Raw genomic sequence first — 27,893 nt, forward strand, 5'->3', positions numbered from 1 at the left:
GAGGGTGAGTGTTGAGGGTGAGTGGTGAGTGGTGATTGGTGAGGGTGTGATTGGTGAGGGAGAGTGGTGAGGGAGAGTGGTGAGGGTGAATGGTGAGGGTGAGTGGTGAGTGGTGAGGGTGAGTGGCAAGTGGTGAGGGTGAGTGGTGATTGGTGAGGGTGTGATTGGTGAGGATGAGTGGTGAGGGGTGAGTGGTGAGCGTGAGTGGTGAGGGTGAGTGGCGAGGGTGAGTGCTGAGTGGTGAGGGTGAGTGGTGAGAGAGTGGTTAGTTTTGAGGGTGAGTGGTGAGGTTGAGTGGTGAGGGTTAGTGGAGAGTGGTGAGTGGTGATTGGTCAGTGGTGATTGGTGAGGATGAATGGTGAGTAGTGAGGGTGAGGTTGTGTGGTGAGGGTGAGTGGTGGTTGTGACGGTGAGTGGTGAGGGTGAGTGGTGAGGGAGATTGGTGAGGGTGAGTGTTGAGGGTGAGTGGTGAGGGTGTGATTGGTGAGGATGAGTGGTGAGGAAGAGTGGTGAGGGAGAGTGATGAGGATGAGTGGTGAGGGAGAGTGGTGAGGGAGAGTGGTGAGGATGAGTGGTGAGGGAGAGTGGTGAGGGAGAGTGGTGAGGGTGAATGGTGAGGGTGAGTGGTGAGTGGTGAGGGTGAATGGCAAGTGGTGAGGGTGAGTGGTGATTGGTGAGGGTGTGATTGGTGAGGATGAGTGGTGAGTGGTGAGGGTGAGTGTTGAGGGTGAGTGGTGAGGGAGAGTGGTGAGGGTGTGATTGGTGAGGATGAGTGGTGAGGGTGAGTGGTGAGCGGTGAGGGTGAGTGTTGAGGGTGAGTGGTGAGTGGTGATTGGTGAGGGTGTGATTGGTGAGGATGAGTGGTGAGGGAGAGTGGTGAGGGAGAGTGGTGAGGGTGAATGGTGAGGGTGAGTGGTGAGGGTGAGTGGCAAGTGGTGAGGGTGAGTGGTGAATGGTGAGGGTGTGATTGGTGAGGATGAGTGGTGAGTGGTGAGGGTGAGTGTTGAGGGTGAGTGGTGAGGCTGTGATTGGTGAGGATGAGTGGTGAGGGAGAGTGGTGAGGGAGAGTGGTGAGGGTGAATGGTGAGGGTGAGTGGTGAGTGGTGATTGATGAGGGTGCGATTGGTGAGGATGAGTGGTGAGGGAGAGTGGTGAGGGAGAGTGGTGAGGGTGTGATTGGTGAGGATGAGTGGTGAGTGGTGAGGGTGAGTGTTGAGGGTGAGTGGTGATTGGTGAGGGTGTGATTGGTGAGGATGAGTGGTGAGGGAGAGTGGTGAAGGAGAGTGGTGAGGGTGAATGGTGAGGGTGAGTGGTGAGGGTGAATGGCAAGTGGTGAGGGTGAGTGGTGATTGGTGAGGGTGTGATTGGTGGGGATGAGTGGTGAGGGGTGAGTGGTGAGCGTGAGTGGTGAGGGTGAGTGGTGAGGGTGAGTGCTGAGTGGTGAGGGTGAGAGAGTGGTTAGTTGAGGGTGAGTGGTGAAGTTGAGTGGTGAGGGTTAGTGGAGAGTGGTGAGTGGTGATTGGTCAGTGGTGATTGGTGAGGATGAATGGTGAGTAGTGAGGGTGAGGTTGTGTGGTGAGGGTGAGTGGTGGTTGTGAGTGGTGATTAGTGAGGGGTGAGTGGTGAGGGTGAGCGTGAGTGGTGAGGGTGAGTGGTGAGGGTGAGCGGTGAGGGTGAGCAGTGAGGGTGAGTGGTGATTGGTGAGGATGTGATTGGTAAGGATGAGTGGTGAGTGGTCAGGGTGAGTGGTGATTGGTGAGGGTGTGATTGGTGAGGATGAGTGGTGAGGGAGAGTGGTGAGGGAGAGTGGTGAGGGTGAATGGTGAGGGTGAGTGGTGAGGGTGAGTGGCAAGTGGTGAGGGTGAGTGGTGAATGGTGAGGGTGTGATTGGTGAGGATGAGTGGTGAGTGGTGAGGGTGAGTGTTGAGGGTGAGTGGTGAGGTGTGATTGGTGAGGATGAGTGGTGAGGGAGAGTGGTGAGGGAGAGTGGTGAGGGTGAATGGTGAGGGTGAGTGGTGAGTGGTGATTGGTGAGGGTGTGATTGGTGAGGATGAGTGGTGAGAGAGAGTGGTGAGGGAGAGTGGTGAGGGTGTGATTGGTGAGGATGAGTGGTGAGTGGTGAGGGTGAGTGTTGAGGGTGAGTGGTGATTGGTGAGGGTGTGATTGGTGAGGATGAGTGGTGAGGGAGAGTGGTGAGGGAGAGTGGTGAGGGTGTGATTGGTGAGGATGAGTGGTGAGTGGTGAGGGAGAGTGGTGAAGGAGAGTGGTGAGGGTGAATGGTGAGGGTGAGTGGTGAGTGGTGAGGGTGAATGGCAAGTGGTGAGGGTGAGTGGTGATTGGTGAGGGTGTGATTGGTGGGGATGAGTGGTGAGGGGTGAGTGGTGAGCGTGAGTGGTGAGGGTGAGTGGTGAGGGTGAGTGCTGAGTGGTGAGGGTGAGAGAGTGGTTAGTTGAGGGTGAGTGGTGAAGTTGAGTGGTGAGGGTTAGTGGAGAGTGGTGAGTGGTGATTGGTCAGTGGTGATTGGTGAGGATGAATGGTGAGTAGTGAGGGTGAGGTTGTGTGGTGAGGGTGAGTGGTGGTTGTGAGTGGTGATTAGTGAGGGGTGAGTGGTGAGGGTGAGCGTGAGTGGTGAGGGTGAGTGGTGAGGGTGAGCGGTGAGGGTGAGCAGTGAGGGTGAGTGGTGATTGGTGAGGGTGTGATTGGTGAGGATGAGTGGTGAGTGGTGAGGGTGAGTGTTGAGGGTGAGTGGTGAGGGAGAGTGGTGAGGGTGTGATTGGTGAGGATGAGTGGTGAGGGTGAGTGGTGAGCGGTGAGGGTGAGTGTTGAGGGTGAGTGGTGAGTGGTGATTGGTGAGGGTGTGATTGGTGAGGATGAGTGGTGAGGGAGAGTGGTGAGGGAGAGTGGTGAGGGTGAATGGTGAGGGTGAGTGGTGAGGGTGAGTGGCAAGTGGTGAGGGTGAGTGGTGAATGGTGAGGGTGTGATTGGTGAGGATGAGTGGTGAGTGGTGAGGGTGAGTGTTGAGGGTGAGTGGTGAGGCTGTGATTGGTGAGGATGAGTGGTGAGGGAGAGTGGTGAGGGAGAGTGGTGAGGGTGAATGGTGAGGGTGAGTGGTGAGTGGTGATTGATGAGGGTGCGATTGGTGAGGATGAGTGGTGAGGGAGAGTGGTGAGGGAGAGTGGTGAGGGTGTGATTGGTGAGGATGAGTGGTGAGTGGTGAGGGTGAGTGTTGAGGGTGAGTGGTGATTGGTGAGGGTGTGATTGGTGAGGATGAGTGGTGAGGGAGAGTGGTGAAGGAGAGTGGTGAGGGTGAATGGTGAGGGTGAGTGGTGAGGGTGAATGGCAAGTGGTGAGGGTGAGTGGTGATTGGTGAGGGTGTGATTGGTGGGGATGAGTGGTGAGGGGTGAGTGGTGAGCGTGAGTGGTGAGGGTGAGTGGTGAGGGTGAGTGCTGAGTGGTGAGGGTGAGAGAGTGGTTAGTTGAGGGTGAGTGGTGAAGTTGAGTGGTGAGGGTTAGTGGAGAGTGGTGAGTGGTGATTGGTCAGTGGTGATTGGTGAGGATGAATGGTGAGTAGTGAGGGTGAGGTTGTGTGGTGAGGGTGAGTGGTGGTTGTGAGTGGTGATTAGTGAGGGGTGAGTGGTGAGGGTGAGCGTGAGTGGTGAGGGTGAGTGGTGAGGGTGAGCGGTGAGGGTGAGCAGTGAGGGTGAGTGGTGATTGGTGAGGATGTGATTGGTAAGGATGAGTGGTGAGTGGTCAGGGTGAGTGGTGATTGGTGAGGGTGTGATTGGTGAGGATGAGTGGTGAGGGAGAGTGGTGAGGGAGAGTGGTGAGGGTGAATGGTGAGGGTGAGTGGTGAGGGTGAGTGGCAAGTGGTGAGGGTGAGTGGTGAATGGTGAGGGTGTGATTGGTGAGGATGAGTGGTGAGTGGTGAGGGTGAGTGTTGAGGGTGAGTGGTGAGGTGTGATTGGTGAGGATGAGTGGTGAGGGAGAGTGGTGAGGGAGAGTGGTGAGGGTGAATGGTGAGGGTGAGTGGTGAGTGGTGATTGGTGAGGGTGTGATTGGTGAGGATGAGTGGTGAGAGAGAGTGGTGAGGGAGAGTGGTGAGGGTGTGATTGGTGAGGATGAGTGGTGAGTGGTGAGGGTGAGTGTTGAGGGTGAGTGGTGATTGGTGAGGGTGTGATTGGTGAGGATGAGTGGTGAGGGAGAGTGGTGAGGGAGAGTGGTGAGGGTGTGATTGGTGAGGATGAGTGGTGAGTGGTGAGGGAGAGTGGTGAAGGAGAGTGGTGAGGGTGAATGGTGAGGGTGAGTGGTGAGTGGTGAGGGTGAATGGCAAGTGGTGAGGGTGAGTGGTGATTGGTGAGGGTGTGATTGGTGGGGATGAGTGGTGAGGGGTGAGTGGTGAGCGTGAGTGGTGAGGGTGAGTGGTGAGGGTGAGTGCTGAGTGGTGAGGGTGAGAGAGTGGTTAGTTGAGGGTGAGTGGTGAAGTTGAGTGGTGAGGGTTAGTGGAGAGTGGTGAGTGGTGATTGGTCAGTGGTGATTGGTGAGGATGAATGGTGAGTAGTGAGGGTGAGGTTGTGTGGTGAGGGTGAGTGGTGGTTGTGAGTGGTGATTAGTGAGGGGTGAGTGGTGAGGGTGAGCGTGAGTGGTGAGGGTGAGTGGTGAGGGTGAGCGGTGAGGGTGAGCAGTGAGGGTGAGTGGTGATTGGTGAGGATGTGATTGGTGAGGATGAGTGGTGAGTGGTCAAGGTGAGTGGTGAGCGGTGAGGGTGAGTGTTGAGGGTGAGTGGTGAGCGGTGAGGGTGAGTGTTGAGGGTGAGTGGTGAGTAGTGAGGGTGAGTGGTGAGCGTGACTGGTGAGTGGTGATGGTGAGTGGTGAGGGAGAGTGGTGAGGGAAAGTGGTGAGGGTGAATGGTGAGGGTGAGTGGTGAGGGTGAATGGTGAGGGTGAGTGGTGAGGGTGAGTGGTGATTGGTGAGGGTGAGTGGTGAGGGTGAGTGGGGAGGGTGAGTGGCAGTTGTGAGTGGTGATTAGTGAGAAGTGAGTGGTGAGGGTGAGCGTGAGTGGTGAGGGTGAGGTTGAGTGGTGAGCGGTGAGGGTGAGCAGTGAGGGTGAGTGGTGATTGGTGAGGGTGCGATTGGTGAGGATGAGTAGTGAGGGTGAGTGGTTGTTGTGAGGGTGAGTGGTGAGGGTGAGTGATGAGGGTGAGTGGTAAGAGTGAGTGGTGAGGGTGAGTGACGGTTGTGAGAGGTGATTAGTGAGTGGTGAGGGTGAGTGGTGAGGGTTAGTGGTGAGCATGAGTGGTGAGGGTGAGTGTTGAGCGTGAGTGGTGAGGGTGAGTGGTGATTGTTGAGGGTGTGATTGGTGAGGATGAGTGGTGAGTGATCAGGGTGAGTGGTGAGGGTGAGTGGTGAGGGTGAGTGGTGAGAGGTGAGTGTTGAGGGTGAGTGGTGAGTAGTGAGGGTGAGTGGTGAGCGTGACTGGTGAGTGGTGAGGGAGAGTGGTGAGGGAGAGTGGTGAGGGTGAATGGTGAGGGTGAGTGGTGAGGGTGAGTGGCAAGTGGTGAGGGTGAGTGGTGATTGGTGAGGGTGTGATTGGTGAGGATTAGTGGTGAGTGGTGAGGGTGAGTAGTGAGGGTGAGTGCTGAGCGGTGAGGGTGAGTGGTTGTTGTGAGGGTGAGTGGTGAGTGGTGAGAGTGAGTGGTGAGGGTGAGTGGTGAGGGTGGGTGGTGATTGTTGAGGGTGTGATTGGTGAGGATGAGTGGTGAGTAGTGAGGGTGAGTGGTGACGGTGAGTGGTGAGGGTGAGTGTTGAGGGTGAGTGGTGAGGGTGAGTGGCGGTTATGAGTGGTGATTAGTGAGGGGTGAGTGGTGAGGGTGAGTGGTGAGGGTGAGTGGCGGTTATGAGTGGTGATTAGTGAGGGGTGAGTGGTGATTGGTGAGGGTGTGATTGGTGAGGATGAGTGGTGAGTGGTGAGGGTGAGTGGTTGTTGTTGTCAGGGTGAGTGGTGAGGATGAGTGGTGAGGGTGAGTGGCAGTTGTGAGTGGTGATGGGTGAGTGGTGAGCGGTGAGGGGTGAGTGGTGAGGGTGAGTGGTGAGGGTGAGTGGTGAGGGTGAGTGCTGAGTGGTGAGGGTGAGTGGTGAGAGAGTGGTTAGTTTTGAGGGTGAGTGGTGAGGTTGAGTGGTGAGGGTTAGTGGAGAGTGGTGAGTGGTGATTGGTCAGTGGTGATTTGTGAGGATGAATGGTGAGTAGTGAGGGTGAAGTTGAGTGGTGAGGGTGAGTGGTGGTTGTGACGGTGAGTGGTGAGGGTGAGTGGTGAGGGTGAGTGGTGAGGCTGAATGGTGAGGGTGAATGGTGAGAGTGAGTGGTGAGTGGTGAGAGAGAGTGGTGAGTGAGAGTGGTGAGGGTTAGTGGTGAGGGTTAGTGGTGAGCGTGAGTGGTGAGGGTGAGTGGTGATTGGTGAGTGGTGAGGGTGAGTGGTGAGGGTGAGTGGTGAGGGTGAGTGGTGAGGGAGATTGGTGAGGGAGGTTGGTGAGTGGTGAGTTGTGAGGGTGAATGGTGAATAGTGAGTGGGAGTGGTGAGTGGTGAGGATGAGTGGTAAGGGTGAGTTGTGAGTGGTGAATGGTGAGGGTGAATGATGAGTACAGTCAATATGCACTGCTGTTATCATACCAGGTACCACCACCACAATATGTACTCCTCTCATCATAGCAGATACCACCACAGCAGTATGCACTGCTGTAATCATAGCAGGTTCCACCACAATATGCACTGCTGTCATCATAACAGGTACCAACACAGCAGTATGCACTGCTGTAGTGATAGCAGGTACGACCTCAGTCGGTATACACTGCTGTAGCGATAGTAGATACTGCTATCGAGTTGGTAGATACCGCTATAGTAAATACTAAAACAGTCAGTATATACCGCTACAATCAGTCAATACTGCTACAGTCAGTATATACTACTATACAGTCAGTACATACTACCACGGTGAGTAGCTACTAGAGTCAGTAGATACTATTATAGAGTGAGTAGATACTGCTATAGATTTTGTAGTTACTACTATAGTCAGTGGATACAACTATAGAGTCAGCAGATACTATACAGTTAGTCGTTACGAGTATATAGTCGGTAGATTCTACTGTAGGCCCAGTAAATACTACTATGGTCAGTAGTTATTACAGTCACTAAATACTACTACACAGTCAGTAGCTACTACTGGCTCAGTTGATACTACTGTACAGTCAGTAGATACTACTACAGAGTCAATAGATACCACTTCCTCTGTTGTATGTAAGGTGTTGTTAGTATATATACCTACGAGGGGTAAAGATATTTTTTGAGGGGGGGGGGGGGGGAGACCGCAATTTTCGGAAACCTTTTGACATCAACTATTTACCCCACACTTTCTACAACTTTTTGGATTTGTGAAAGCCTCTTATATATTTGTTGGTGGAGAAATGTACAAACAGCCCACCGGGCTTTGACAATACCTTAGTATCTGTGTATATATATGTAAGGTTTTTAATAAATATATTTTTCACCCGGGCAAAGCCGGGTACTTCCGCTAGTTAAAATATAAACGTTCGCCCGCGCCGGCGCATGTACGTGCGAGAGCCGCAGTATTAACGGCGAGACTCGCGCGTGTATCGCGCAGAGAAAATCAGTGGGTGGGTATCGAGCAAGCACAGATTAATTCATTAATATCCGAACAGCTGCAGAGCTTCTGTGGCTGCCAGCGGGTTAATCAGTAACCACCTGTGGCCGTTGGGACATGTGTGTTGTAGAGTCTGATATGGGCGCACGCGTAATAATCCCAGGGCGGTGGTGAGCCAGCCAGTGAGCGATGTCCCTCAGAGAGGGCACTGGCGCGGGGGGGGGGGGCGATCACACGATCGGCGGGGGCCCGGCGAGAAGCGGCCGAGCAAGAGAGCGGGGAGGTGGGCATCAGCCCCCACACATTCCTGTGGTACATCGATTGAAAGCGTGTACACTGTACGACGTACAACAACTGTCTTTGACCATTAAGTATGTATGTGTAATGAGTCTACCGGACGAAGGTTGAGATGACACACTCCTCTTTATTTTCAACATAAGCTCACGCTGCGTGCGACCACTCCACTCTAAATCCCACCAGGAAGTGCCCCAATCGCCCTGCCTCTTTTAGTGACGTCACCACTCCACTTCTGGGCGTTCCCTCTCAAACTCTGCCTTCTCTCTTTTCGTTTGTGACGTCATTTTAACAGTAACCTGGGATCCTGTGGGCATTTCTACCCCCGGATCGTGTAAGTGTAATAACCGAAAATTACCCCAAGCCAAGGTGCAGCCTAACGGCTATTCAAAAATAAACCAAGATACCAACAAGGCCTCAACAGGGATTGGATCAGGAGGCAGGCTTTTTAAGTGATTGGAGGGAAAGCTTTTAATGAGAATAGGCAGGAAACAAAGTGTAACACAGAGGCGACAGTTTGGATCCATTAGAGGGAAAGGACAGGGATTGGCTGAGGAAAATAGAATGAGGGAACATTTGAGAAAGGGGGCTGAGGGATATATAAGGGGAAAGCACGAGGAGTGGGGTCGTTCTGAGGAAGATACAAGCTGGAAGACACCAAAGAAGCCTAGGGTCCTTTATTGTGTAATTCCATAATAGGGTTCCTTATGGTGTCAACTCAATAATAGTGGCTCTTCAAATTCAGATTGGCTCTTCTTATTCCTTGTAGTCGGAGTCATTATGTAAGTATTAACACTACATATGTATGTAGAACTTATTTTTCACCATATGTAGCCAACCATGCTAATCAGACGTGCGGATGAAGGACAACAAACTAACCACAAAAAGCAGTTCTAAAGAAATAAGTTTTCAATCTATATTTGAAAGTGCATAGCTCCAGTGGCTTCCTAATATTTAAAGGAAGGGCGTCCCAGATGAACACAGAAGCAGATCTGAAAGTACACAATGCAATCTTAATTTGAAGCTTTCGTGACTGTAGGAATCCATACTGTTTAGTTCTTTCGGTAAAGTCACGTAGGTATAAAATAACACACAATGCAGTGACCATTTTTGTTCGATCACTAGCCAAAAGCCTCTTCGAGGATGACTGGAGTTCGAGTGATTAATTAGGTTCCTTGACAAGCTCAGAAAGGTATTGTTCATTTATGGCAAGCACTTTGTGTATAATGAGTGTGACCTTATGTATAATTTCGGCAACAGGAAGCCAATGCACCTCGGCGAGCACTAGATGGACATGGTCGGATCTTGTAGTACCCATCACAACACGTTCGAATGTATTTTTGACACACTGCAGCTTGATAAGTTTTTTCACCTGATTTTGAGCTCTAAATCGCCCTACACACTTTCGCCACGGATGACACATCATCCAACCAATCGCAGGGAGTGGCTGCTTCCACCAATATTTGACGCACAGTCGCTGCTTCCCACAGTGCTGCAGGCCGACGCTGCTCGGCCTGAGCCGACGCTGCGTGGCCCGCACAGTCGCTGCTCCCTGCAACACCGCTCAGCGAGGCTGCTCGGCCGGCACAACCACCGCTCCCTGCAGCGCCGCGGGCCGATGTTGTGCGGCCTGAGTGGTGGCCATTCCCGGCGGCACCGTGGGCTGGTGCTGCACAACCTGGACGGGCGTTGCTCCCTTCACCACCACTCGCTGAACTGGCCCAAGCACTTGCTGAGCCACCGTGGCCACCAGCTGAACCACTGTGGGCGCTCGCTGGCCACAGTGGGCCCTTGCTGGGTGAGCAGGTCGGCTGGAGCCAGTCGGGGAGTTCGCGGCCGGTGGAGGCAGCCTATGACCGTCCCTTCAGGGCTGCGATGGAAGTCGATGGGTACTGCCCGCTGCGCTGGATGGCGATTTCTGGGTTAGTGGGGAGTAGGGGTGCTCTTGGGCCTGCGGGTTGCCGTGCCAAATAGTGTTGCAAGGAGGGCCTGAAGACGTCTGCCCCAGCAAGGTGCTGCTACCATGCTCTAGCCCTCTCCTCCTCGGACATGGCCACACTGAAGATGGAGGACGTTCCACCGGTTTTGAGTCCTGGCAGGATGGGGGTGTCGGGCGGACTCAGGGTCATCCACACATGCGCTGGTGAGCTGTGTCACCAGGACGGGCATACCGTTTCAACCACACGCGGGTGGACTAAATGCATAACAACGGTTGTGGAGGCAATGCACCTGGTTGTGTTGGTAGGTTGTGTTTGGGTGTTTTCCTTAATTTGGCACTAAGCGCAGGGGTAATCTAACTTAGTTGGGCTTGCGAAATGCAGTCCATAATCAGCCGTGGTGCCTTTCCCCCTTTTCGAGGGCCTTTGTTTGGCATTGACCAAGGACACTGAGAGTTGAATCTCATCACTTTTGGAGGGATGAATTCCATGACCCCTGGGCTTGTAGCCTTGTGCTGTTTGAGGCGTTTTGTGCTCATGCTTCAGGGTGAGATACCCAGTGGAAGTCAGAAAGAAGGCTTCCTTCTCTCGTGTGCATTCCCATGGCCCAGGGGCTTATTAATGTCTTGCGTAGGTCCAAGATTGTTGTCTTAAAAACAGTTGTTGGACGTCCTTTATTATAACAAGAGTTTATAGCTGGAATCCTGGGCTTATAGTGGTAGGAGCTATCCCATGGTGGTCAGAGAGAGGGGTTTCTTCTCTCTTGTGCATTCCCATGGCACATAGGCTTATTCCTTTCTTGCGTTGGGCCAAGACTGTTGTTTTAAAAACAATTGGACATCTCCTACCATTGCAGGAAATGTTATAGCTGGGACGGCTGTTTTTTTGCCAGGGGGAGGGGGGTGATGTTGGGTACTAAATGGAGAAGCGTTACACATAGCTACTAAATATTTTGGAAATATAAAGAACAGGTTGTGGAAAGATAATAACACGGGTGGTTGGATGTCTAACATCCGGAGACGAACGCACCTGTCGCAAGGGACGACAGGTGGTAGCTAATTAAGGATTGGGAGAGATATAAAAAGGGAGCACTGCCGAAAGTTGAGGCGCTTGCCTGGGACGAAGACGAGTTGGTGGCTACGCTCGATCAGTACTCGTCGAAGAGATTTGAACCCCCACATACGAAAATAAAGATCATAACTTCGTCTTCATGAACGTCTCGTCGGATCATCTTTACACATGTTTAAGTACAATTAGATATGTATAGTATTCGTGTGTACAGACCAAAAGTTAAAAATTACTTGTGGTGTGTGCTATGCACAGTGCAGTACAGTAATTATGGCGTGGGGCCCTGCATCTCCCACCCGATCACCCTTCCCCCATCCCTCAACACAACTCCCCATTCCCCACCTCCCTCCCCTATCGCCTTTCCCCTATCACTCAACACAACTCCCCATTCCCCACCTCCCTCCCCTATCGCCCTTCCCCTATCCCTCAACACAACTCCCCCCCATTCCCCACCTCCCTCCCCATATCGCCCTTCCCCTATCCCTCAACACAACTCCGCATTCCCCACCACCCTCGCCTATCGCCCTTCAGCGTCCACCGTGGTCACCCTCCCCTAACTTTGATCCCACACGGCCCTTACTCCGACCCCCTCCTAATCCTGATATGGCTTAATTATAATCAACAGAAAAACTCTACACATTAGTCAATGTCACTGCCTTAAACAATAACATTTATAATAATTGATTTTGCACGACATTACCCTTATTTATTTATAGTAGCAGGAACTGGCGGATTTTATGATGAGGAGCAGAGCGTTACTTATCAGTAAACTCTTAAAATTCCATAAGCATACACACTCACATTCACACGCACACACAAACACAAAGATCCCCCGTATAGCCTTAACAGACTGTCTACATAGGTACTTATTTGAGTCTGAGTCGACCTAGAGGAAGTCCAGGACCGCTTCAGATAATCGTCAATGGTGAAGGCCGTGTGCAGGAATAGAACTCGGCTGGGCAGATTTTTAACTCAGATTAGCGCTAACCGCTACACTACCGCTTCTGACACATGCATACACAAAATACACGCTCTCTTACACACACTCTCAACACATACACTCCCAGCGGTGATGTTCGGACTTATTACAGCTGGCAGAACATCGCTCCACCAAACCAAATAGTTCGGACGTTCGTTTCACCAGTATGAGACGGCGGTTTGCAAATTGTATTGAAACCGTTTTTTTTATCACGGGATTTGTTAACTTCCTGTTGTCGTAAGTGGGGCTTTTGTCCAGTTACTGTGTCGACTCACAATAAGTTGGACTAATCAATGGGTCTCAGGAATTGGCCCTAAAATGTTCTGACGGTGAGTTGCAAATAATGTAGCATTATGCAACACAGGATGATTAATTATGGCAAGGAAAGTGTGTCTCACCTTTTTTTCTTCTTATATATAAATGTAATTTTTTTGTCTGTCTGTCTGTGTGCGTACACTTGCGAGGGATTTGGCTCTCAAATGGTGGGGTTTCCGTAAAAAAATAGCCAGGTATCACGCCATAAGCCCTGTGGTGAGCAAGCACTATTCTTTTTTTCCCATCCATCAACTTGAAGGTAGTTAAATAAGCAATTTTGTGCAGTTTTCATTTATTTATTGAATAGCGCGCAATCGACCATACCAAGCCACACGTGTTCAGTGGGGTTGAGGGGGGAATTTTCTTTATCGTTAAACATGTTATAACAAACACAAAACGCTGAGGTAAAATTTTCACAATGTGATGTCCCCCCCCCCCACCCCAATGCGTGCAGTTACTACTATGGAGTCGGTAGATGCTACTACTATAGGCCGTAGATATTACTGCAGAGCGGGCGGGGGGATCGTGGCTGGGGGGGGGGGGGGGTAGCGGCCCAGCCCCAAGCCTGCCAAGGTGACACCTCGGCCGGCTGGGCAATAGAGGCGAGACTGGGGGCTCTGCACGGGGCTAGGCCTCACCACGGCAATGTTAAGTAAGTGTAATTTTATTGCTTCTTTCGCTAAACTCACGTACATAGAAAACTCATATTTACAAAATAAGTTTGGAAATAATATTTTTGTGTGTAGACAACTAATATTTCTAGATTGAGTTCAAGTTAATTTATTAGGTACTAGCATAAGTACCCGGCGTTGCCCGGGTGAAAAATGTATTTCTTAATAACCTTACATATATACACACACTCACCCTCACCATTCGCCCTCACCACTCTCCCTCACCACTCTCCCTCACCACTCTCCCTCACCACTCATCCTCACCAATCACACCCTCACCAATCACCACTCACCCTCAACACTCACCCTCACCACTCACCCTCACCATTCACCCTCACCACTCTCCCTCACCACTCTCCCTCACCACTCATCCTCACCAATCACCACTCACCACTCACCCTCAACACTCACCCTCACCACTCACCACTCATCCTCACCAATCACCACTCACCACTCACCCTCACCACTCTCCCTCACCACTCTCCCTCACCACTCTCCCTCACCACTCTCCCTCACCACTCATCCTCACCAATCACACCCTCACCAATCACCACTCACCCTCAACACTCACCCTCACCACTCACCCTCACCATTCACCCTCACCACTCTCCCTCACCACTCTCCCTCACCACTCATCCTCACCAATCACCACTCACCACTCACTCTCAACACTCACCCTCACCACTCACCACTCACCCTCACCATTCACCCTCACCACTCTCTCTCACCACTCTCCCTCACGACTCATCCTCACCAATGACACGCTCACCAATCACCACTCACCACTCACCCTCAACACTCACCCTCACCACTCACCCTCACCACTCACCCTCACCACTCAACCTCCCCTCACCACTCAGTAATCACCACTCACAATCGCCACTCACAACCGCCCTCACCATTATATTTTTGCCCCAGTCAACGCCGGATATTTCCCGTTCGTAGCAGTTTATATCGACTTTAACCAACTTATAGTAAACGGGAATCGTCCGAATCTAAAGGAATCTACAACCTTCGATTCCTTTGCGCGATTCAGAGAATCGATTCTTGGCGCGTCGGGTTTAAAAGTAATTACACAGTTGTTTTTTCATTGGTATGTAATGTTTGAAAGTTTTCATAAGATTTTAAATGTATTTTCCCCCCGGGCAACGCTGGGTATATCGAGTTTATACCACAAATGCGTGCGCATATTTTTAACGGGAATTAAAAATGGCGTCCACCCGGCAGCGAATGCGTCGCTACCCGTTGCCAGGGGCAACCGCCGTCCAATGAAACTGCGTATGGTCCGGCGACACACAGACACACACACAGACAGACAGACAGATTTGCGATTTTATATATATAGATAGCCCTGTGAGCCATTCGGCTCTTGAATCGGGTGCAACCGCAACAAACAAAAACATGAACAAGAATACATCTTATAGTGACTATGTGCAAACAGAAAATCCAAGAAAAGACAGCAAAATATTGCAGAAAAAGCACCGTACACCAACACTGTGTGCAAAAATCCCAGTGGGATGCAAGTCAAACAACAGCAAGCACAAGACAACTTAGATTAAGGCCATCAGTCTAACTCTGTACTACAACAAACAAACATGGCCAAACCAAAAAACGTTTCGAAAATCACAAATAAAGCCATAAAAGCAATGAAATAGTGGTCATAGGAACTGTGACCGAATTTTCACAATAAATATTATGCTAAATATTACAATATAAATGTGTGTGTCTATGTCCTTGTGTGCGTGCAAGTCGATGTGCGTGTCTGCCACGATAAGTGTTTGTGTGTGTGTATAAGTCGATGTGTGTGCGAGTCCATGTGTGTGCACGTGAGTTGATATGTCTGTGTGTCGGTCAATGTGTGTGTGTTAGTCAATGTTTGTGCGTGGTGTGTGTGTACACAACTAATATCTAACAATTAGGTTACTAAACTTTAAAATAATAATGTGTGTCTAAGTCAATGTGTGCGTGTGAGTCCATGTGCGTGTCTACGTCGATGTGTGTGTGTGAGTCGATGTGTCTGTGTGTGTGAGTCAGTGTGTTTGTCGATGTTTTCAATCTTGATAAAAAAAGTAACATAGAAATAAAGAAACCTGTTTCCACTAAACAGAAAATGGAAAATGTTACTAAAATATTGCATTATGGTTGGAACACTGCATTCTGTGTAGTTAGTGGTGGAGGAAATGTAGAAAGGTGTGGACAGGTGTGATGATGTGTACATTAAGTAACCGTGTGAGTCTGTTGGTTTTTATTGATAGATATGGGTAGTTTATCATCTTGGATAGATAGGCTGATGTCCTGAATAGGGAGGGCTGTTTGCTGTTATTAGTTAATTGTGGTGCTGGATATACATTGTGAACAAATTGAATGACGGCATTAATTTACTTTTTGGAAAACGTGGCAATGCTAAGACATTCATTGATGTGTCTTCCAAAGAAGTCATGTTCGGAGCCTGTATAGGATTTGTTGTTACAAATGCCCTAAAAGAGGTTTGCATAGCTCGGTTGCATGCATGTGCCCATGTGCCACAACAATAGTTGGATCCTGTCACATCCACTGGAGGGGAAATTAATAAGGGTGAGTCGGCGTTTGGCCAACCTCGTCAGTTTCAGTTGACGGGGTTTGTTCACAACTTTGTCAACACTCCTAAACCATGATTATTGGGAATTATGCTGTGGATGGAACGTATGTCCATTATAAAGATCAACGCTAAGGACCTGGGAATCTATGATTCTTGAAGAGTCCTGAGGTCGGGCTTGTTTGGTGTCTTTAAATTAGGTCGGTAAGGAAACTATTGTTCCAATTAATACCAACACTTACGGCACAAATACTTTTGTTGATGACCAGCCTTACTAGGAGCCCCTTCGCTTCGTCTCCCCTACATGTATCTTTCCTACAAATCTGTATCTCTGGGTTTGTCTTGTAAACCGCTAACCCCTTGTCCTGCCTTCCTTGCCAGATTATTTCTATGGGCGTGGTCTCTTGTCGTTTTCACGACCCCCACATTCAATCCTAACCGTGTCCCCACACGAACTTTTCATGATGTACAAACAGAGACACTGTATTATCCAAACAGCTCCAAACTTGCTCAGCAAATCCACTACAGGATAATTTTACTGAGTGGCCTGGGTTGTTTTCTGTTATTTTGGTAGGAAAATAGGTGGTTGGTTGAATTTGAGGTTTTTGTCAGGCTCCGGTAGATGGCAGCCTGCCTAATAATGGTTGCAGCGTGTCTCTGGCTGCCTGTTTATGACTCGTTTTCAAGTTATGGTCAACTTTGCTGTCAAAATAAATATAACTAATCTTCTCAGGTTTTTTTCGGTAAAGTCACGTAGGTAAAACATTAAAAGTAATGAAAGTAAAATAAAACAAAACAAAAATAAAAATAAAATTCACGACGTTTCGGAGGCAACACAAGTCTCCGTCATCAGGTGGGACCGTCACAGCCAGATTAGCTGCATCAAGTGAAGCAATGATTCAAGATGTAATCCCTTATAAGCAAGTTGAAGGGGGGAGGAGAGGGGGGGGGAGTTCATCAGAATGTGGTAGCCAATGAATGGAACGTATCGGGAGGGGGGGGGGTGGGAGGGGGAGGGAGCCAACAAAACATTTGGCGACGGCTTGGACGCGGCTGCTGCGCACGCCAACACAATGGGCAGAAAGGGGGGAGGGGAGGTCTGATACACATGATAGAACAAAGGAACGAAAATGCCCATGTTTATACCAATGCAGGCTGAAAAAATGAGGAGAGTACTGTTAAAAATAACTGGGGATGTTAACACTCGGTGAAGTAAATTAAAATAGTGCCTGTCAGATAAGATGGTCCAAAAAGTGTAATTAAGTCTTTTTTGCGTGGTTAATAACATCTTTCCAGTGATTACTGAGTTTGTACCCATCATCACGGTTGAAATTATGTCTGTGTTTGTATATTTGTATGGCTTCGTGTACAAACCTTTGATGGTAGCCAGGAGGCTTGCAGAGAACCACATTCTGATGAACTCCCCCCCCCTCTCCTCCCCCCTTCAACTTGCTTATAAGGGATTACATCTTGAATCATTGCTTCACTTGATGCAGCTAATCTGGCTGTGACGGTCCCACCTGATGACGGAGACTTGTGTTGCCTCCGAAACGTCGTGAATTTTATTTTTATTTTTGTTTTGTTTTATTTTACTTTCATTACTTTTAATGTTTTACCTACGTGACTTTACCGAAAAAACCTGAGAATATGAATCATTGCAGTCACGAAAGCTTCAAATCTAGAATATAACTAATCTGTCTGAATGCTTCTTTTCTACAGAGATATGTCCACCAAATCACCACCGATCCCCATTTATAGGCCAGTTTAATAACGATATTACAATGCACCTTGAGAGTTCTGAGCTTCACTTGGTTAGGGGTGAGGTAGAACTTTGGATTGTTTGGTAACGTGGCGTTTCTGTACACAGTGACTTATTTGAGCACTAACAGCAATAAATGAAACCAAAGACTGTGTCCCGGTTCTTTTTTTATTTCTATCACTATCTTCATTTGTTTTCTGTAACTTTCCCTCTTCCTTTTTCGATTTAAAGCTTTCGTGACTGCAGGGATTCATCTTCTTGGTTCTTTCGGTAAAGTCACGTAGAAGGGAAGTAATAAAATAATAAAAATAAAACATAATAAAACAATTCTCACGACGTTTCGGCCACAACGCAAGCAGCCGTCCTCAGGCGAAGAATGAAACACCACCAAGCTTGGAGCGTATATTTAAGCTGGGTTAGAGGGGGGGAGGTGGGAAGAAGAGCGCCTAAACAAAATAATTTGCATATCAAGAGGAATTCAGCATATGGGAAATGCGTAGGAGGTGGGCGGGGGGGGGGGCGGTTCCAAATCAATACTATGCCCGTGCATTATGCAGGATTAGCAGCATCAAAGGGGGGGGGGGGGGAGGGGGGGTAGCATTAACAAAGGAAAGGAATGTTAATAGTATGTAGCTGCAGTTACTAAACAACCACGTAAAAAAAAACTAAAGTATAAACTGCATAACAAACTAAAGTATAAACTACATAGCATCATCAGTATACTTACTATACTTTACAATAAGCTGAGTTACTAACAGTAAGTAATACATAAAAAATTCTACGTTGTAAAAAATTATATAATATGCTTCCATCTAAACTTTATTTTCTTACATCACACGCGTCTATACCGTACTATATACTGCCATAGGTAAACCCAACATTAAATTACATACTGTATTGCTATAAACCACCCTATACCTTATACATCTTAATATAACACTATGTATTATTCTACCCACCCTAATGTGTATCAAAATGGTTTATTACGTCCTTCCAGTGATTGCTAAGCCAGAATCCATCTTCTCGGTTAAAATTGTCTCTGTGTTTGTATATGTGGATCGCCTCATGAACGAATCTCTCATGATAGCCAGATGGCTTGCAGAGAACCTCTGTCTTGGAGAAGTCAATGTCATGTGAGCCCACTGAGTTGTAACAGTGATCTGCCACGGCTGAGGTGTTTGTCCTACCGTGTTTCAGGTCAGCTTTATGTTCACGGATGCGGTCCGAGACATGTCGTTTGGTTTCCCCAATGTAACTGCTACCACAGAGGCAACTTAGTTTGTAGACACCAGGGTACTGTATGTCTGGAACCACATCTTTTACAGACGGTACCAGATCACGGATTTTATGTACTGTGTTGAATCGGACCTGGATCTTGTGTTTAATCAGGATTTTGAAGATCTTTTTTGTGACCCCAGCAATGTAGGGTAAGGTAATGGTCTTGAAAGGCTCCTCAACAGGATCCTTCTTGATGGTTGGAGTGATGGCTTTGCGGATTGTGTAGTCGGAGTAACCATTAGCCTTAAGAGCTTGGCGTACGTGTTTGAGTTCACTGGAAATGTGTTCATGGTCGGAGATGCATTGGGCTCTATGATATAGAGTCTTGATGAGGGAATTCTTCTGGGATGGATGGTGGTGGGAATCCGGTTTTAGATAAGCATCCGTGTGGGTGGCTTTCCTGTAGACAGAGTGGCTCATTGAACCATCAGGTCTCCTTTTGATTAGGACATCCAAAAAGGGTAGCTTGCCATCATTTTCGACTTCCATGGTGAATCTGATGGCTGGGTGTATGGAATTGATGTGGTCGAGAAATTGGTCTAGAGCAGGCCGGCCATGTGGCCAGATGAAAAAAAAGTGTCGTCTACGTACCTCTACGCCCAACCTTATGGAAGAGAATAAAGTTTAGATGGAAGCATATTATATAATTTTTTACAACGTAGAATTTTTTATGTATTACTTACTGTTAGTAACTCAGCTTATTGTAAAGTATAGTAAGTATACTGATGATGCTATGTAGTTTATACTTTGGTTTGTTATGCAGTTTATACTTTAGTTTTTTTTACATGGTTGTTTAGTAACTGCAGCTACATACTATTAACATTCCTTTCCTTTGTTAATGCTACCCCCCTCCCCCCCCCCTTTGATGCTGCTAATCCTGCATAATGCACGGGCATAGTATTGATTTGGAACCCCCCCCCGCCCACCTCCTACGCATTTCCCATATGCTGAATTCCTCTTGATATGCAAATTATTTTGTTTAGGCGCTCTTCTTCCCACCTCCCCCCCTCTAACCCAGCTTAAATATACGCTCCAAGCTTGGTGGTGTTTCATTCTTCGCCTGAGGACGGCTGCTTGCGTTGTGGCCGAAACGTCGTGAGAATTGTTTTATTATGTTTTATTTTTATTATTTTATTACTTCCCTTCTACGTGACTTTACCGAAAGAACCAAGAAGATGTTTCCCTCTTCCTGTGTCCCTGTGTATCTGGGTGCTCATTTCCTGAATCTTTGTATCAGTAGATTGCATGTGTAATAAACGACTGGACCACGATGTCTGGCTCAGTGTCCTTTATTATTCGGTTCGTGCTGTACACCCACACGGCTGTCTTTACTCTGTAGCTTCTCCACGGTGCTGACTCCAATGTCGGCCCGCTCCACAACAGCAGCTCCGCTGCTGTTTCTCTCACACAGCCCCCCTTGGCTGTACTCGCTGCTGCTCTTCTCCCTCCGCAGCTCTGACAGCTTCTTGCTCTCTCTCTCTCTCTCCGCAGCTCCTCCTGGCAGCCACACCGCTGCCTCTAACACGCAGCCCTCCTGGCTGTCTCCTCTGCAGCTGCACACCACTCCGCAGCTTCCTCTTATCTTCGGGGTTGGCTCCCGATGGCCGTCGGCGCCCCCCCCTCTCCACACTCGCCCGCGTGGCCTCACTCTTTTCCGCTCACACCCCGACTGCCTTACCCTTCCGGTTTACCCGCTTAAGGCCCCGAATCTTCCCCCCACGTCACATGACTCCACCCCCCGTGACGTCACATCCGGAAGGTCGCTTACGCCCGCATTACACCACCCTCCCCCGTAGAAAAATCCCAGCCGACCTCGGCTGACCAATAGCAAATCGTAATGCGGCGAACCGAGCTTCCCCCCCTAAAGGACACTAAGCATACAATGTAACAGCAAGAACAACAACAACAACGCAATTAACATCAACGAACGTACAAAAAGCATGCAATAAATACAACTGTAAGAAGAAAATAACAAGACAACAACAATCAACGAAACGTAAGCGATTTGGAACGTGTGCGGGTCGCCGGCCCGTCCCGGACGGTCGGCGGCCCACTCGCAGAACGGGAACGCGATGAAAGTCGAGGAACGACAGGGGGTAATCCCCCTGTCGCAGCTGGAAGTCCACCGCCATCCCGTGTCTCTAAAGAGTTAGTCTTGGGCTTGTCCTGTGACCGTGCCCGCAGCTGGGTCGGAGGGGCTGCAGGGCTCGAAGGTCCCGCAGACCTGGCAGGCGTCCTCCGAGCAGGGCCCCTCGTCCCCCGCAATGTCACGGCCGGCCTGTCTGTTTCGGAGGATCTTTAGCCGACTTGACCGGTGCCGAGGCCTCCTGCTGCGGCGGAGCCGGGAAGCGGGCCCAGCAGTCTCTGGCGTAGTGGCCCCTACGCCCGCAGCGGAAACATTCGGCCTCGTTGCGCCGAAGCGCAGGCCTCGCCTCCTGACGGCCCCGTTCTGGTAGCACCGCGCGCGGTCTCGGCCCGCCGCGTCCCGACCATGGAGCGGAGGCGGCCGTCAGTTGTTGAGGGCCCCGGTCATCCGGAACATAGACGGCCTGCGCAGGGTTCCACCCCAGCGCATCCCCTTCTTTGACGGGCCCCCCCGTCCACGCCGTCACTTGTTTCCAGCGACGGAGGTTGAATTGCGCATCGAGACACTTAGCAGCCGTCCGGGAAGTTAGCTTCTCATGCCCACACACAGGCATGGGGATCCCTAGATCCCGAGACAGCTCCAACATTTTCCCTAATATGAGAGGCTCGAGCAGGTCCTGTGGCGTCTCAGGATAAGCTGCCATGGCCAGCTCCAGCACCGCACCCCTGAACGCCACGGGCGACTCCTCTGGTGCTCGTTGTCGTTGAGCGAATCGCCGATGCGCATCATCTGGTGGCTCATAAGCATCGGCCATTTCTTGAAAAACACCACGTAAAGTTGCCTTCTTATCGGTCGTTATGGAACGGAAGAATCGGACAGATTCGTCGTCCAGGAGAGTCGGCAACACCTCCAAAGCCTCCGCATCGGTCCATCTTGCTGTGCGTACCGCCGCCAAGAAGCTGCAGGCGAACGCGCTCCAGTCCCCACCGACGGAAAATTCTTTAACCGTTGTAAGGTGGCGACTCCGACTCTTCTTCCCGCCGTCTTCCAATGGTGGTGGTTGTGATGGCAAATTCAAAATGGCGTCGGCCCGCGGCGTGGCCAAGATGGCGGTTTGGCGCCACGGAGCGCGCAAAATGGCGGCCTCTTGCCGCGTGGGCAATGGCGGCGGCAGGACAGGCAACGTGGCGGCCCGCGGAGCACCACTTGCATCATCCATCGTCCCTGGCGCGACGAGATGGCATAGATGCGCCAGGACGTCCTTAAGTGCCTCCAGTTGTACCGCCATCGCTTGCCATCGTTGATCCGCGTCTGATGATGTCGACGGACCCGCCACCGCGCGAACATCCTCCACTCCCGTTCCCGTGGTCGCCTCAGCCGGGCTCTCCTCCACCACCCCAACAGGATCCGTGGTTGGAGGGAGTTCGTCGTCGTCGGACGAAGAAGCCGATGCAGGCGCCGGATTAACTTTCTTCCTCACTTGTTTCGACATGCCGTTGCACTTCCGACACCAGTGTAATAAACGACTGGACCACGATGTCTGGCTCAGTGTCCTTTATTATTCGGTTCGTGCTGTACACCCACACGGCTGTCTTTACTCTGTAGCTTCTCCACGGTGCTGACTCCAATGTCGGCCCGCTCCACAACAGCAGCTCCGCTGCTGTTTCTCTCACACAGCCCCCCTTGGCTGTACTCGCTGCTGCTCTTCTCCCTCCGCAGCTCTGACAGCTTCTTGCTCTCTCTCTCTCTCTCTCCGCAGCTCCTCCTGGCAGCCACACCGCTGCCTCTAACACGCAGCCCTCCTGGCTGTCTCCTCTGCAGCTGCACACCACTCCGCAGCTTCCTCTTATCTTCGGGGTTGGCTCCCGATGGCCGTCGGCGCCCCCCCCTCTCCACACTCGCCCGCGTGGCCTCACTCTTTTCCGCTCACACCCCGACTGCCTTCCCCTTCCGGTTTACCCGCTTAAGGCCCCGAACCTTCCCCCCACGTCACATGACTCCACCCCCCGTGACGTCACATCCGGAAGGTCGCTTACGCCCGCATTACACATGTATGAATATAGAATCATGGAATTAATATAAATAATTATTAATCAATGCATGGATGTATGAATGTAATGGTTTTGATGAATTCATGCATTAAGTAAATGAATTAATAAATGGATAATTAAATGCATGTATGTAAGTGTAATACACATGTATATAGAATGTTATATGCAATTTCACAATGTTTTAATAGGATTCACAGAATAAGGAAGATTGTAAAATAATTCATATTGAATAATTATGGAATTTCCAATCAACTAAACCACCACATATCTCGCCTTGTTAGACAGTTTGGGTGTGGCACATACCTGTCTTGTGAAAGTATTTAGTTTTTCAGGGAAAACCGAAACTTTTCTCACCACTTCCCTGTAAAAGAAATTGACTTCAGTGAAGATCTCAATTTTCACACGGATCCACAATTTACACACATTGGCAGATGAAGATGAACCATTTTGTTAGGGGCTAAACAATCACTATCCATTGCTATACAGCCCTTCTATGCTCCCATATCTACACTCCATTAATGACCAGCGTGGTGAAGGCTAAACAACTCCCTACAACTTGCACGGCGTTGGACGGTCTTAATCCAGCATTGGATTGACAATAGCGATGCACATGTAGAAGACATGAATATTAAACAATCCTCTCCATTTGTCCCGGTTTAGTAATGCACACGAACACATTCTTTATTAAATCACTTTAATGTGTATATACCTTTAGGACTTGTGCTGAACACATGCCACTCCAGCACGTGACGTGCTACGATTTTTTTTACTTTGAAACTAAACTATTTGTAATTTAGCAAGCAAGGCCCACTGAGCTATATAACTCTTTTTCAGTAGCGACCTGGCCACAAATGATAACGAAATGGCTCATCGTGTGGAAATTTATAGCAACTAAATAGTCTAAGCCCATTTTTTTCTAAAGGTGGGGGGTAACGGATGAGCTGGAGAAAATTCCACGTGAATACGAGGTGAACATGCAAACGCCAAATATACAGGTGTCAAGGCTGGGATCGAACCCACGACCTATTGCACACAAGGTGAGGTAGTTAACATCTCGCCACTGAAGTGTCCTTTAATCTTAACAATCATCAGCCATGAGCGATCCACTGCTGGATGAAGGCTTCCCCGAGCCGTCACGGTTCTGCAGTGCAACAATCCTCTCAGTACCTGCACACGGGATGATTTCATCGCTCCATCTCCTCTCAGACGATTCGGTTCTTGGTTGCTTCACGAACTTAGGAGTTGTACGGCGCTGCGACACTCAGAGACCCTCGCAGTGCAGAACGCTGCTGCTGTGAAGAGAGGCGGAGAGAAACGACTGAGACCCTCGACCCTTCAATGGCCAAACCGGTTCTGTGGGATTGCGGGTGTGGGTGAGTACCAATGGGTTGAGAAAACACTTTTAAATATTCTCCAACGACGCTCATGATTATTTTGAGTCGTATATAATTATTCGTTTAACGAGGATTCATATTTTAATTTAGGTTCCTTCCCTTCAACATCCAGCGGTCCACCAGCATTGGTAAATCAGTGCGACTGAAATAATTCACTCTAAGAAGGTTGACGCTAACAATGATTGTTCAGTTCATCTTCAGACAATGGGCGATTTCAAAGCAGCTGATTCACAACTCTCATTCCCAGCCTCACGTCCTCCACTGTTGCATCGTTGTACTGACATATGCCGTTGTTGATGGGGTTTGTTCACCCCACGTGTTGAAGAAATGTGTCAGCACTCCTAAACCATGATTATTGGGAATGATGCTGTGCATGGAACGTATGTCCATTATGAAGATCAACGTTAAGGACCTGGGAATCTATGGTTCTCGAAGAGTCCTGAGGTCGGGCATGGTTGGTGTCTTGAAATTAGGTCGGTAAGGAAACTATTGTTCCAATAAATACCAACACTTACGGCACGAACACTGTTGTTGATGACCAGACTTACCAGGAGCCCCTTCGCTTCGTCTCCCCTACATGTATCTTTCCTACAAATCTGTATCTCTGGGTTTGTCTTGTAAACCGCTAACCCCTTGTCCTGCCTTCCTTGCCAGATTATTTCTATGGGCGTGGTCTCTTGTCGTTTTCACGACCCCCACATTCAATCCTAACCTTGTCCCCACACGAACTTTACATGATGTACAAACAGAGAAACTGTATTATCCAAACAGCTCCAAACTCTGGCTGCCTGTTGATGACTCGCTTTCAGGTTATGGTCAAATAAATGAGTCATCTGTCTGAATGCTTTATCTCTACAGAGATCTGTCCACCAGATCACCACCGATCCCCATTTATTGGCCAGCTTAAAAACGATATTATAATGCACCTTGAGAGTTCTGAGCTTAACTTGGTTATGGGTGAGGTAGAACTTTGGATTATTTGGCAACGTGGTGTTTCTGTACACAGTGACTTATTTGAGCTCAAACAGAAATAAATGAATTCATAGACTATGTCCCGGTTTTTTTTTAAATCTATTTTCATCTGTTTACTGTAACTTTCCCTCTTCCCATGTCCCTGTGTATCTGGGTGCACATTTCCTGAATCTCTGTATCAGTCGATTCCATGTATGTGTAATAAAAGACTTGACCACGATGTCTGGCTCAGTGTCCTTTATTTGGTTCGTACTATATTTCCCACACGGCTGTCTCCTATTTGTTCAGTCCCCACAGTGCTGGCTCCGATGTCGCTCCAGTCACCACCAGCAGCCCCGCTGCTGTTCCTTGTCGCTCCCGTAGCACCACAGCAGCCCCGCTGCTGTTATTCTCACACAGCCCCCCTGGCTGTACTTGCTGCAGCTCCTCTCTCTCTCGGTCACTCCGCAGCTCTGACAGCCTCGTGCTGTCTCCCTCTTCGTCGCTCCTGCAACTCCTGGCAGCCACACCGCTGCCTCTAACACACAGCCTTACTGGCTGTACTCTCTGCAGCTTCACACCACCCAGTAGCTCCCTACTGTCCCCGGGGTTGGCTCCCGATGGCCGACGGTGCCCCCCTCCTCTCGTTCGCCCGCGTGGCCTCACCCTTTTCCATTCACAACCCGACTGCCCTCTCCTTCCGGTTTACCCGCTTAAGGACCCGAACCTTCCTCCCACGTCACATGACTCCACCCCCCCGTGACGTCACATCCGGAAGATCGCTTACGCCCGCATTACACCACCCTCCCCCGTAGAGAAAAACCCCAGCCGACCTCGGCTGAACAATACCAAACCGTAATGCGGCGAACCGACCTTCCCCCCTAAAGGACACTAAGCATGCAATATAACAGCAAGAACAACAACACAAGTAACATCAACGAACGTACGAGAAGCATGCAATAAATACAGCGGTAAGAACAAGAACAATAACACAACATACAATCAACGAAACGTAAGCGATTTAGAACGTGTGCGGGTCGCCGGCCCGTCCCGGACGGTCGGCGGCCCACTCGCAGAACGGGAACGCGATGGAACTCGAGGAATGACAGGGGGTAATTCTCCTGTTGCGGTTGGAAGTCCACCAACGTCCCGTGTCCCTGAAGAATTAGTCTTGGCCGTGTCCCGCGAATGTGCCTGCAGCGGGGTCGGAAGGGCTGCAGGGCTCGTAGGTCCCGCAGACCTGGCAGGCGCCCTCCGAGCAGGGCCCCTCGTCCCCCGCGGTGTCACGGCCGGCCTGTCTGGAACAGGTACGACAGGCGCTCTAGCAAGATCAATGGACGCAGGCAGGGGAGAGTCAGCAGCAACAGACCCCGGCAAGGCAACATTGGGAGATGACGCATCATGTAGGGGAGCAACATATGGTTTCAAAAGCGACGTATGAACAAACCAGCGACGAGATCCAATCTGAACGCGTGCCGACTGTGGGTTGGGAACCTCAATGAGGCGTACGGGACCATGCCAAGGCTTGTGCAATTTAGGAGAGGTTCCCGGCCGTACCTGCGGACAATGGAGCCAGGCCAGGTCCCCAACCTTCCAGGGGCACTCCCCCTCGGACCGTCGAGCATACCGCTCGTTCCGGGCCTGGGCTTTGGCCGTAGCCACGCGGGCATTCTCCCGCGCCTCCGTGACCCGTCGGACCGTGTCCTGAATGTATTCAGGGAGTGGTTTACGAGGTCCCTTCAACCCAGTTCCCAATTGCACATCCACCGGCGGCACGTTTTCCCGACCATACATAAGGTAAAACGGCGAATACCCTGTAGCAGCATGAGGCGTCATCCTGTACGCCGAAAGCACTCCGGGGATGTGCAGATCCCAATCTGATTGTTGTTCACTCACAGTATGGCAAAGCATGGCAGACAATGTCCTGTTCAGCCGTTCAACCATACCATCCGTCTGCGGATGGTATGGGGATGTCCGTACTTTCTTAGTCCCAAGGCCCGCGCACACTTCCGCCAATAATTTAGAAGATAAATTTCGGCCCTGGTCCGTGAGGAGTCTCTCAGGCGCCACCTTGTCTATAATGTACCCAAACAAAAAGGCGTCGGTAATGGCCGCGGTCGATTGATCGGGCAACGGCCAGGCCATCGGCCAACGGGAGAGGTACTCAACCCCTACCAGCAAATATTTATTACCCCTCGCCGATGGTGGGAAGGGTCCCAATATGTCCAGTGCCACCAATTCATTGACTCGAGACACCTGAATCGACTGGAGAGGCGGCATGTAAGGATGTTTAGGCGGCTTACGTCGGGCGCACTCAGGGCACACGCGCACGTGCCCTACGACATCTGTCGCCATGCCGTGCCAAAAATAATGACGTTGCAACGTCAACAAGGTCTTCTGCACCCCTAAATGTAAGAGTGTGTCACAATGGAGAGTTCTAATCAACTCGAATCGCAAGGACGTTGGTACCACCAGACGCCAGCGTTCCTGGAACCCCTCCCGCCACATAAGCAGACCATCTCGGAGAGCGGTTTGCGGCCCCACAGCCGTACTCGGACTCCCATTATCCCTCGTAGACCGCTTCCGCAAGGACAACAACGACTCATCCATCATCTGTTCCCGAATCCAGACAGACCGCGGCAGATTCAAAACCCCGTCAGTCGGTCCCGGTTCCATCGGAGTATCCGACTTCTCGACGGCCAACATAAGCGGCTGAGGGGGGTTTAGAATCGGCGAACACCTGTGCGTCCCCGACGCACATTTACAAGGGGCGCGCCGCGGTAATCTGGAAAGTGCGTCAGCGTTCGCATGGCGCACTCCCTTCCGATGTTGAATTTGGAAGGAAAATTCCTGCAGCGTGTCCAACCAACGTGCCAACTGTC

The 27,893-nt window shown here is 50.2% G+C and overlaps 1 protein-coding gene across 1 annotated transcript in view; it reads right to left on the bottom strand.

Moving 5' to 3' along the window:
• LOC144737903 (interferon-induced very large GTPase 1-like) overlaps positions 1-23,968 on the bottom strand; it is a 32,254-nt gene extending 8,286 nt beyond the window's left edge. Inside the window, 2 exon segments of the mRNA XM_078620787.1 lie at positions 22,970-23,027; positions 23,834-23,968. The gene's annotated coding sequence lies outside the window, so the exon portion shown is untranslated.
• Positions 23,969-27,893: the final 3,925 nt, after the last annotated feature.

The sequence above is a fragment of the Lampetra planeri genome, chromosome 75 (genome assembly GCF_965212315.1).
Source record: "Lampetra planeri chromosome 75, kcLamPlan1.2.h2, whole genome shotgun sequence".
In the NCBI taxonomy this organism is placed as follows: domain Eukaryota; kingdom Metazoa; phylum Chordata; class Hyperoartia; order Petromyzontiformes; family Petromyzontidae; genus Lampetra; species Lampetra planeri.